The sequence below is a fragment of the Pteropus vampyrus genome, unplaced genomic scaffold (genome assembly GCF_000151845.1).
Source record: "Pteropus vampyrus isolate Shadow unplaced genomic scaffold, Pvam_2.0 Scaffold132, whole genome shotgun sequence".
Classification (NCBI taxonomy): Eukaryota; Metazoa; Chordata; class Mammalia; order Chiroptera; family Pteropodidae; genus Pteropus; species Pteropus vampyrus.
The window spans coordinates 1,698,482-1,708,185 of NW_011888913.1; the positions used below are offsets into that span (position 1 = coordinate 1,698,482).

The 9,704-nt window shown below is 48.9% G+C and overlaps 1 pseudogene; it reads left to right on the forward strand.

Annotated features, from left to right (window-relative positions):
* The first annotated feature begins 3,933 nt into the window (after positions 1-3,933).
* Positions 3,934-4,052, forward strand: LOC111744331 (annotated as a pseudogene).
* Positions 4,053-9,704: the final 5,652 nt, after the last annotated feature.

The window sequence follows — 9,704 nt, forward strand, 5'->3', positions numbered from 1 at the left end:
AGCCTTCAGCTGCTCACTCCAGACTCCTCGTTCATGTGAGGAAAGTAAACGCTTCTCTGGTCCGTCGCTCCCCATTGCACGTAGCCCAGTGAACTATCTAACTTACACGACCACGGAAGTTCCCAGCACAGTGCCCGTACGTGCCACATCTGGAACGGTGGTGAGTGCTGAGTACACGTCGGGTCTGGTGGTCCTGACATTGCTAATATGGACTGCTACAGGAGAGAGCGTCGCCATGGTTCTGAATGAAGACACGCCACTTGGTAGAAATTTGAAGGTTCTGAGATTTTACCCAACTTAGAAACAATAAGCTAACTTGTCATTGTTTCATGGAAGCTGACAGAAGACACAAGACTCCTGGGTCAGAGAGAGAGGACTTTACTGCTCGGGGCACTAGCCAGAGCTTCCTGTTCTCTTTGGTTCCCCGTGTCCCCGTGTCCCATGCAGGTGACACAGCAGACCCAGACAAATGCCCACACCTAGAGTGGCTACGTTATAGGAAGGAAGGCACAAGGCCCAGCGCTTTCTGAACAAACTACAAACGAGCCAGTCCCCCGCCCTGGGGGAGCAAGCGATGACATGCAAGTGACACTGTGGTTGCCTTCGCCTCCTCGGTGACCAGCTCCAGCAACGGCTGAACCAGTCTTGCAGCCTGGCGTACGCAGCAGGAACGTACGGGGACGCTCAGGACTCTTGGCCAGCTGCCTGCCCCCAACGCTCCCTCCAGTATAAATTACTTGAATGTTATCACATTAGATACTCCAGAAACCCCTGGGTACTGAGGCCCACCCGGCCACCCCGCGGCTATGGGATCTGGTGATGGAACTAACGTGGGCAGTGTGGCGCTGTTCGGATATTGGCAAAAGACGCATGCTTCCTCAGGGGGCCATCAGGCTGTCACTGACCATTGTGCCGCTTGCTCACCGGGGCCCGGGACCCAGCTCTGCTCCTGCATGTGAATTACCTGCACCGTCTGCCGCCTGGTCTCACTGCCAAACGCTTGCCTTTCAGAAAAGATTTCAAAGGCTCTTGTGCTGAGTCAGGACACACTAAATGTGTCATCGATGCTCCTGAGGTACGACTCGTTCCTCGTTGTTTATGAAGATTTCTGAGGAAAGTACACAGCATTAAATGATACCACAGGTGTAAGACGCCAGCGAGGCTCAGAAATAAAGCACGCTGGCAGCTCTCAAGCCGAGAGCCAAGTCCAGTAGAGTTCACAGTGCCGAATCATGAGAGAAAGTCTACGCTTTTTTCCCTAATATTTGGCCCCATTAAAATGTACAGTATTTTCAAGAAATATTTCCCAAGCCCTATGGAAAAGACTGAGCAGTTCCCAGAAGTGGGGATAAGTGAGTTGTGACAAAGCATTGTCTTTCACTCTTGAACATACTTTGTACGTGAAAATTAAATTACTGCATTAATAATTATCATAAATATGTAAAAAAGGGTGGTGGCGTAGGAAATGAAAGGAAAATAGCATTCGGGGCAAGATTCAAAGTGATACCATCATGGAAACACAGCAGTGGGTGGATGAGCCAGATTTCAACCGGAGAAGCAAACTCAGTAGGATGAGTATAATAAAGAAGAGGCGTGAGCAGCTGTGGGCAGTGGCCAAGCAGCCCGAGGCACAGGGGACAGTCAGGAGGGAAATCAGTGACAGGCCGGACCCCACGAGCACGAGCCGAAGCCTTCGGCTGCAGGCAGGCAGGCAGGCAGGCAGGAAGTCCCCAGGCGGGCTGGAAGCCCACCAGCCAGTGGGGGCGTGGGGCCTCTGACTTCGGGGAGAGGCCGGCTCCCCTCGCGACAGCTTCCCTGATTATGTCGGCCCCCTGGGCTCGGCTCCCTTTCGGCTGACTCAGAGCTGACTGATGAAAGCCTGTAACTATGCCAGCAAATCCCTCCAGAGCAACACCAAACAGTGTTGGACCGGCTACCTGGAAGCAGGTGCACGCGTGCTACAGAAGACCTGCCGCCTCCCGCAGCCCACAGCGACTGGGAGGAAGCACATCGGGGAGCCAGTCCCCGGGCTGCAGGTTCAAAGCCCAGCCCCGCATGTCCTGTGTGAGTCTGGGTGGTACTCCGGCTCGGTCTTTTGGAATTGCTTGTAAGGAAGAGAGCTACTTTATGAGAGTCCCTCGCTTGGTGTGTGGCAGCACGGGAAGTGCCCCGAGGCACCATTACTCTGTGTGTGTGTGTGTGTGTGTGTATGCACACGCGCGTGCACATGTGCACACACATGCATGCACGCACAGGCACACGCCCACGTGTTTCTGAAAAAGCATCTCCCTTCTCTGAATTTCCAACCATTTTTTTGGTGGTGTTCCTTCTCTGGGATAACTCTTCGACCTGCACACGAAGAGCGCTTCATAAAGACACGTAACCTTCAACACGAAAAGCCTTCCAGGCGCGTCTTCCCGACACTTTAATTCCTCCTGTGTCCCCTTATCCATCCCTGACCCGATCCACTGCACAAAGCACCCTCCATTTAGGTTATTCTGGAACTCTGATCTCCATCTGCCCTGCGAAGGGAAACTTGGTTCTTTGTATCCTGTTGCATATACCGTCCAAAAAGAAAATTTTATGCGAATCATGACTTCTGCTTAGATTCGCCAATCAGAATGTTTACCTGAATAAGCAGCTTTCACAAACAGGATATTCTTACTCACTGCTCCCTTTTGCTACCTTTCCAAAGAGGGATTCTCAGCATAGAATAAAACAGATTTACTGTTTATATGCCATACAGTAATTGTTTTTATATTTTCTGAACAAAAATCTATATTCACAATTGGAAAAGAATTAAATTTTGTTAACTGTGTAAAATTCAATCATAATCTTATATTTAATGGTACAATAGAATAAAATCAACAACTAAAAACATTAGTTTTTTGTAGGCCACTTTTAACGGAGCACTTACAACATATTTACACAGGACTTGCCTTACAGCACGAACAGAAAAATTGTGTCAAATTCAGCAAAGGAGCAAACTCAGCACATGAATGTTCTGTGGAGAACTGAAGGACATAACCTATGACCCCGAGGAAATTAACAGGACTTATACACAAACGAAACAGTTAAATAAGGAGGAAAAAATATTTTAAAATAGAAAGGATGGAAAGATGTTGAGGCCATGAAATTAGTCTAATCGATAAAGTTACAAAATATCGATCGTAATGTCGGTTCTCGTTCCAGAATTTCTTCCTAATGTTCTGTGGAGACACTTTATAAGGATGGCAAAAAGTTGAGTGAAGAAAAAAAACTGTCACGGTACTGAATTAATGAGTCACTATTTACTCCAGTTAATATTAGCCCAAGTATATATAGCAAATCACAACAAACAGAGGCAGGAACAGGGAGGCCTGGGCGGCCGAGGCGTGGGTCTAAAGTTAGCCCTGCCACGGTGTGCAGCCTGGCTGCTCTGATGCCAGCAAAACACACTTAATGAAAATACATTTCATCACATGGGCAGCCTGAAAATAATGATTACCGTAAACTCAAAGGGCCGGTGCGTGGCGTGGCCCGGCCCGTCCCTCCCAGTGGCAGAGGAGCCAGGAGCCAGGTTCCCCTGTAGGAGGCACCTCATGAGACACGGTGAGGGTGAGAGGGGCCCGTGTCCCGAGGGCCGGTGGCGGCCACACGCACGGGCGGATGCAGGTTTATTAGAGGCTCTGGGGCTCACTTGCACCCAGCTGACTGCTGCAGACAGAAAGGGTTGGTGGGAACTGTCCGGGAACCTTGCTGGTGACGTTTTGAGAACTGGTGGTCACGACGCTTCTGGAGGAGGTTGTCTGTTTCCTCTTCCAGGTTCACGTAAAGCTCTCGCGTAGGGGATGTTAAATGTCTCTGCCCACACCGAGGCTGGCCCTGTGCTCGTCTGACGGTCAGTGCCTGCCTCCGTCCTGCCTCTCCACATGGCCAAGAACTGCTAGGGTCGTCCACGGCCACGCCACCCTAAACATGCCTGATCCAGTCTGATCTCGGAAGCTCAGCAGGGTCGGGCCTGGTGAGTACTTGGATGGGAGACCACCTAGGAAGAGCAGGTGTCATAGGCGTAAAAAAATTAAAAAATGACTGCTGGGGTCACGCCTCTTCTCCTGGCCCTCATCCAGGCCTTCCTCTTGACCATCTCATCACTCGTGGGTCGTCCCTCGGCGTCCCCAAGCCGCCCCACAGTGTCTGCTCCAGGTTTGCTGCGTGAACTGATGGGTTCCTGGTAGCGAGCTGTCCATCCTGGCTTGCTCAGAATTTATAACTTTTTAACCAAAGTCCTCCCGCATTACTAACCATAATGATTTACCTCTCGTCCTCCTGCTTTCTGCATTTCGATCTTTTCTCTTACTAGTTCTTAGTACAAACGCGCGCACTGCGGGAGGTGCGGGAGAGAGCCGGGGAAACTGACGTTTGTCTTGAGGCTCACGGGCTTTTTCCCAGAGGTCACCTTATTCATTCTCAGTACCAACCTACGAAACGGGAATTACGAGCCGCACTTCGCAGGTGAGAAAAATTAAAACATAATGAGCTGAAGGAATTGAGACGTGCCGTGCCGTGCTCTGAGCCCAGCTCCGACTTCCTGGCTGTCTCTGAGAACAGAGCAGTGTCTCTGAGAACAGAGCAGTGACTATCCCTGGGGATGCCACGGGGTGCCTGCCGCCGATGGGGCAGGGAGGGGCTCAGAGCCTGCTGCCGACTACGGCACGGGGAGTACATTTAAGGCCAACCAGTATGGCCTGAAAAGTCACTCCGCTCGTCGAACTCTATTCTTCTCGGGCGCTTCCTCTGTCTGAGCCACAAATGGCTCTGCAGCCAAGGGCTACCTGGCACGAAGCCACACCTGGGTGGCCCTCTGAGGTTTCAGCCCTTCATGAGGAAATGCACAGAAAGAGGAGAATCCACATCGATCAAGGCCCCCGGGCAGATTTCAAACCCTAGGTCACGTCAGAACTGGGATTTCGGCTTCTCTCTGGGGAGAGTTTGCCTCTGTGGCAGGACTTGATGGGGTGTCGGAACACGGCAGACTGGCTGTGTTTCGCCCAAGTGCAGACCTCTGAAACAGAAAAGGTGAGAACGCTCCACGAACCTGGCGCCCGCTTGGTTCTCGCTGGCAAGGCCCGTGCCTGTGTGCAGGAGTCAGGCTTCTCTGCACCGACAGCAAAAGCCGTCAGTGACGGGGAAGGTTACGTCTTGGTGAAATAGTGCAAATACCTGAAATACTGAAAGAATCATCTTGATAATATGAAAAAATGTATTTATTTAAAATTTTATCATAGAAAACTGAAATATTATTGCAAAGAAAAAATTATTTGGAACCCAGGCAGAAAGCCTCGTAGGTAGAAATAATACACATAGGTGCTCTAAAGGACTTAGCGACATAGTCAACACGTCAAGGAAATCCAGACTTCACAGGGAAGTTATCACAATAGTTAACTAAACGCTCCAAAGAAAAGGAAAAAGATTTGCCAGGAAAAACAACGTGTGACCACCCATAGGGTCACCCGGCAAAAACAAACTTCCTGTGAGACGTGGGACGCACAGGTGTTTGTGCGATTACTTTTCCTATCCTCACTAAGATTTCGTTTCCTCAATGACTGTATGAAAGAATTCTTCCCAGTTAAAATAAAAGCCCTTATTTGTCCAAAGTCTAAGATGAGATTCTTCAGTTTTCGTTTAACCAAGAATGTCGCGCTTTTTGTCTTTTTTCTTTTTTCTCCACAAAGGGAGAAACATTTTATGTATTTCAGGTGGTCTCCATGCGGACACCAGCTGATGGCAGGGCTCTGACTTGGGAGCACGTCTGAAGCCGTTGAGGGGGCGGGGGGAAGCCTGCAGGACCCCTCCTCAGTGCCCCAGTTCCCTGAGGACAGAGGCCAGGGGCCCTCGGCTCCTCCCTCCCACCCCCACCGAACGTGGGGCTCACAGTGGGGAGCCAGATTCTTCAGTGAGAGAACCACCTGCTAAGCATTTTATAAGAAGGTTGTTTCCGCCCCATTTACCTAACAGGCTTGCCAAAGCCACCCTGAGATGTACAAAGATATTTTGTATTTCTCAAAAATTTTCACCACACATTTTCTTTTATTCACATCCCCTGGAGTCCCAGGGCTGGAGGGCGAGGCTGGGTAATGAGGCGGCCCCCTCCTGCCTTCAGACCTATGCCACCCGAAACCTGGGCAGTGCGTATGTTTCAGTACTGATGTACATGCTTTTCTGAACGTTCTCAGCTAGTAACACTTAATTTTTTTAAATGTTGTGCCCAGTACAAAAGCCAACAACATAAAGCCTTTAAAATGGAGGAGACTGTCCTCGTAACCATCAAATGTCTTAGAACACAAAAAGCATAACCATGGAAAAAAGTGGTTAATGTAATTAAAATCTTCACATTCTGCTCTTCAAAAGACACCGTTCCTTCTTAAGAGAACAGAGACAAGATTCGGGGTGAAGGAAACAGCCTGGTAAAAGATGTGCATCTTGAATACATGGAAAATTCCCACAGCCAAACAAGAAAGAGATAAATAAACTTATTTTTAAATGGCAAAGACCTCAACGGACATCTTACCAAAAGTAAAGATACACGAATGGCCAATATATGAATATATACTCATCATCACGGAAACGCAAATCAAAAGTACAATGAGACACCGCTGCCACGCACTGCCACGGCTGGGGCTGATGACCTGGAACCGCCCAGGCCAGGAGGGTGAGAACCAACCTGCCCCGATGCCCTAGAAGTGGACCATGGAGCAGCCACGCAGGAGACCAGTCGGCCGACTCCTATAACGTCACACAGCCACTTACGGCAGAGGCCCCACAATTACTCAAAAGAAAGGGAAACTCTCCTCCAGAGAGACCTGTACACGAACGCCCGTAGCAGGTGTATTCACTGTAGCTCCAAACTGCCCATCGACCCAAATGTCCATCAACGACCTCTGAGTAGATAAACAAACTGCGTTTTCATACCAGTGATTATAATACGTATGTTAATATCTAATTATACATACGTTATTCACAGACATTAAGCAAAGTCATACACAAGTGTTACTTTGTTAAGCAAAATCATATATACTTTATGATTCCATTTATATGAAACTTTAGAATTAGACAAACTAAGCTATCGTGATAAAAATCTAAACGGTGGTTGCTTCGGGGTGGGGTATCAATTGGCTGGAAAGAAACGTAAGAGAACTTTCTGGGGTGACGGAAATATTTTATGTGTTGAAAAATCTGTGTATCCTATTATGTACAAATCATACTTACAATACAAATAAAAATTGCCATGGCACTTTTGTATTTTGCAGGTTTGATTAATGATCTTTAGCTTGCCCACGATCTGACTTAAAATTTAAAAGTCACACACGGAAAACATTCGGAAGCCCACAAATAAGTGACCTTCTTGGTATTTATAGATTCCTTTCTCATTTTTAGAACAGCACATTTTTGTTCTGGCTGCTAGTCATGTAAGTAGGAAAATTTATTAATGTCAAATTTACGGGGAGGCTGAGTCTATATTAACATGACACATCAATTATTCATAGATCACATAGTATATATAATGTGGCTATACAAATTTCTTCTGAAAGGATGATGCCATTAACCCGCTGCCAGTGGGACGTGTCCCTTCGATAATAACACACATTATGTGCCCGCACTCGTAGGAAGCTGGGGGAAGACAAGCATGCTGCATGCAGAGCAAGGGCGAGGGTAACCGACAAAGCCTGCCACATGGCGACAGCGTACATTTGGACTCTTCCTTCTGCCTCAGGATCGTTATGTGCAGATGACAGCTTAATGTCCAGATGATCACATTTTTTTCTCTCTCACTTTGTTTCTCAGAATGTAGAGACTGCGTCAATATAATCACTTTTCCTGGACAAGCCGGCCCCCTCGATCTCTGTACCCGAAGACTCGGCTGGGCTTGTCCCTCACACGCGTGGGGCGACTTCTTTGCTCTCACGCTCCTTTGACTTGTTGAACATCAGCAGGTGTCAGCAGCTGTTAAATTGTGTTACTTTTGCAAGCGTTAGTACTCGCGTGATACGCTAGTTCTATGTGCCGGGGTAGCGTGTTACTCTTTCAGTGTGGATGGTATAGGCTAAAATTTTATTGAGAATTGTTCCCTCTGTGTTCATATGTATATTGGACATAGGATTTTCCTTTGATTGTTTTTTTTTTCTCCTGTCATGTTTTAGGGTCCAAATTATTAAAAAACTAAATTTCACCAAACCTGCCCAGGCTACGAGCATAATAAGGTCACATTCGTCATTAATATCCAGAAACATCGGACCCTTGGCCACTATCAATACAACTTCCCCCATTGAAATCTCTCCGCCGTTTCTGGGAATCCTTGGGAAGGGCCCTCGCCCACATCGGCCATGGCAGAAAAGCCACATGAGGGTGACCTGACCGGAAATGCTGCTTCCAGCACCTTCTGAGACAATGCTGCCTGCCCAGAACTTGCCCCCAGCAGTTCCCAAACTGCAAAATCGTCGGGGTGCTCCTTCTGGAACTAGGGAGAATGTCCCTTTCCCAATGAGCTGCTGTCCTTTATCACCCGAGGCCAGCTACCTGCCTCACCGAGCCCATGTGATGGCGACGCCACATGGTGTTGACTTTGGGGCACGGAAGCTCCTTAAGCCGAGTGAGCAGGTTCCTGGTCTGACCCTCACACTGTGACCCATACTCATTGATGGGAGAGGTGGATTCTCTACAGAGGCCCCAACTCACGAGAGAGCTGGGGGTTGCAGCACACTACACCGGTCCCTGGAACCCTGTGCAACAAGGTGAGACCATGGCCCTCTGCTCACCATGATCTTCTGACCAAGAAAGGGGCCAGAGATGCAGTTATAGGCCCTTGGGACCAAACAGGGACCAAAGTCTCTGCAGTTAGGACCTCAGCTATGGGGCTCAGGTCACAGCCAGAGCATCCAACACACCTGCCCCGTACCACCCTGCTGGGGCACAACCAAGGTTCAGCTGTGGGTCAGACCTCTCTGCTCCTGGCCTGGCTGCCCACATCCTTTCTTAGAAGACAGAGAGGAACAGAGCCCGGATGTTCATGACCCACTGGCTTCCAGGAAGAGCCTGTCACCAAATGTCCAGGCATCGCTGACTTGTGTGAACTTTAACGTGCCCTCGACATAGGGCCCCATCCCAGTGAGCCAAGTGCATATAGCAAGACTCTGCATGCTGCGGGGGGGGGGGGGGGGGAGGGGGGTGCTAGAGCCGAGGGGACAGCCCAGTCCTGCTCGCCGGGCACTGTGCCAGCCGGGCCCTGAGCACTGCTCTTCCCCGCTCCTGGGGCTGCTGAGTTCAGCCTGGGTCCTGTGACTCCATCTCCTCCCCCGTCTCTCCAGCCTTGAAATGCAGTGGCGTCCTGCCATGGCTAATTTCTGGGATGCCCTACCATCTCCTGGTCCAGGTAGGAGCATCTCTGTTCCCTCGGCGACAAGTTCATTCCATTAGGTCTCCTCTACTGTGAATCCTTGAAACGGTGTCTTGGTTGGTAACCAAAATTTTTAAAGTGGTTTCCTGCTTATGACCACCCCGGACACCTGTATATTTAGGTCATAAACGACATGAGCAATTACCAACTTTTCCAAAGATGTTTCAAATGATTATTTTAATAATAATTAAATATCTAATTTAGAAGAGCTTTCCAGTGAATTTACCAAGTCTGTACAGTATTCTTGTTATACTTGTGACTTTTCTTATTT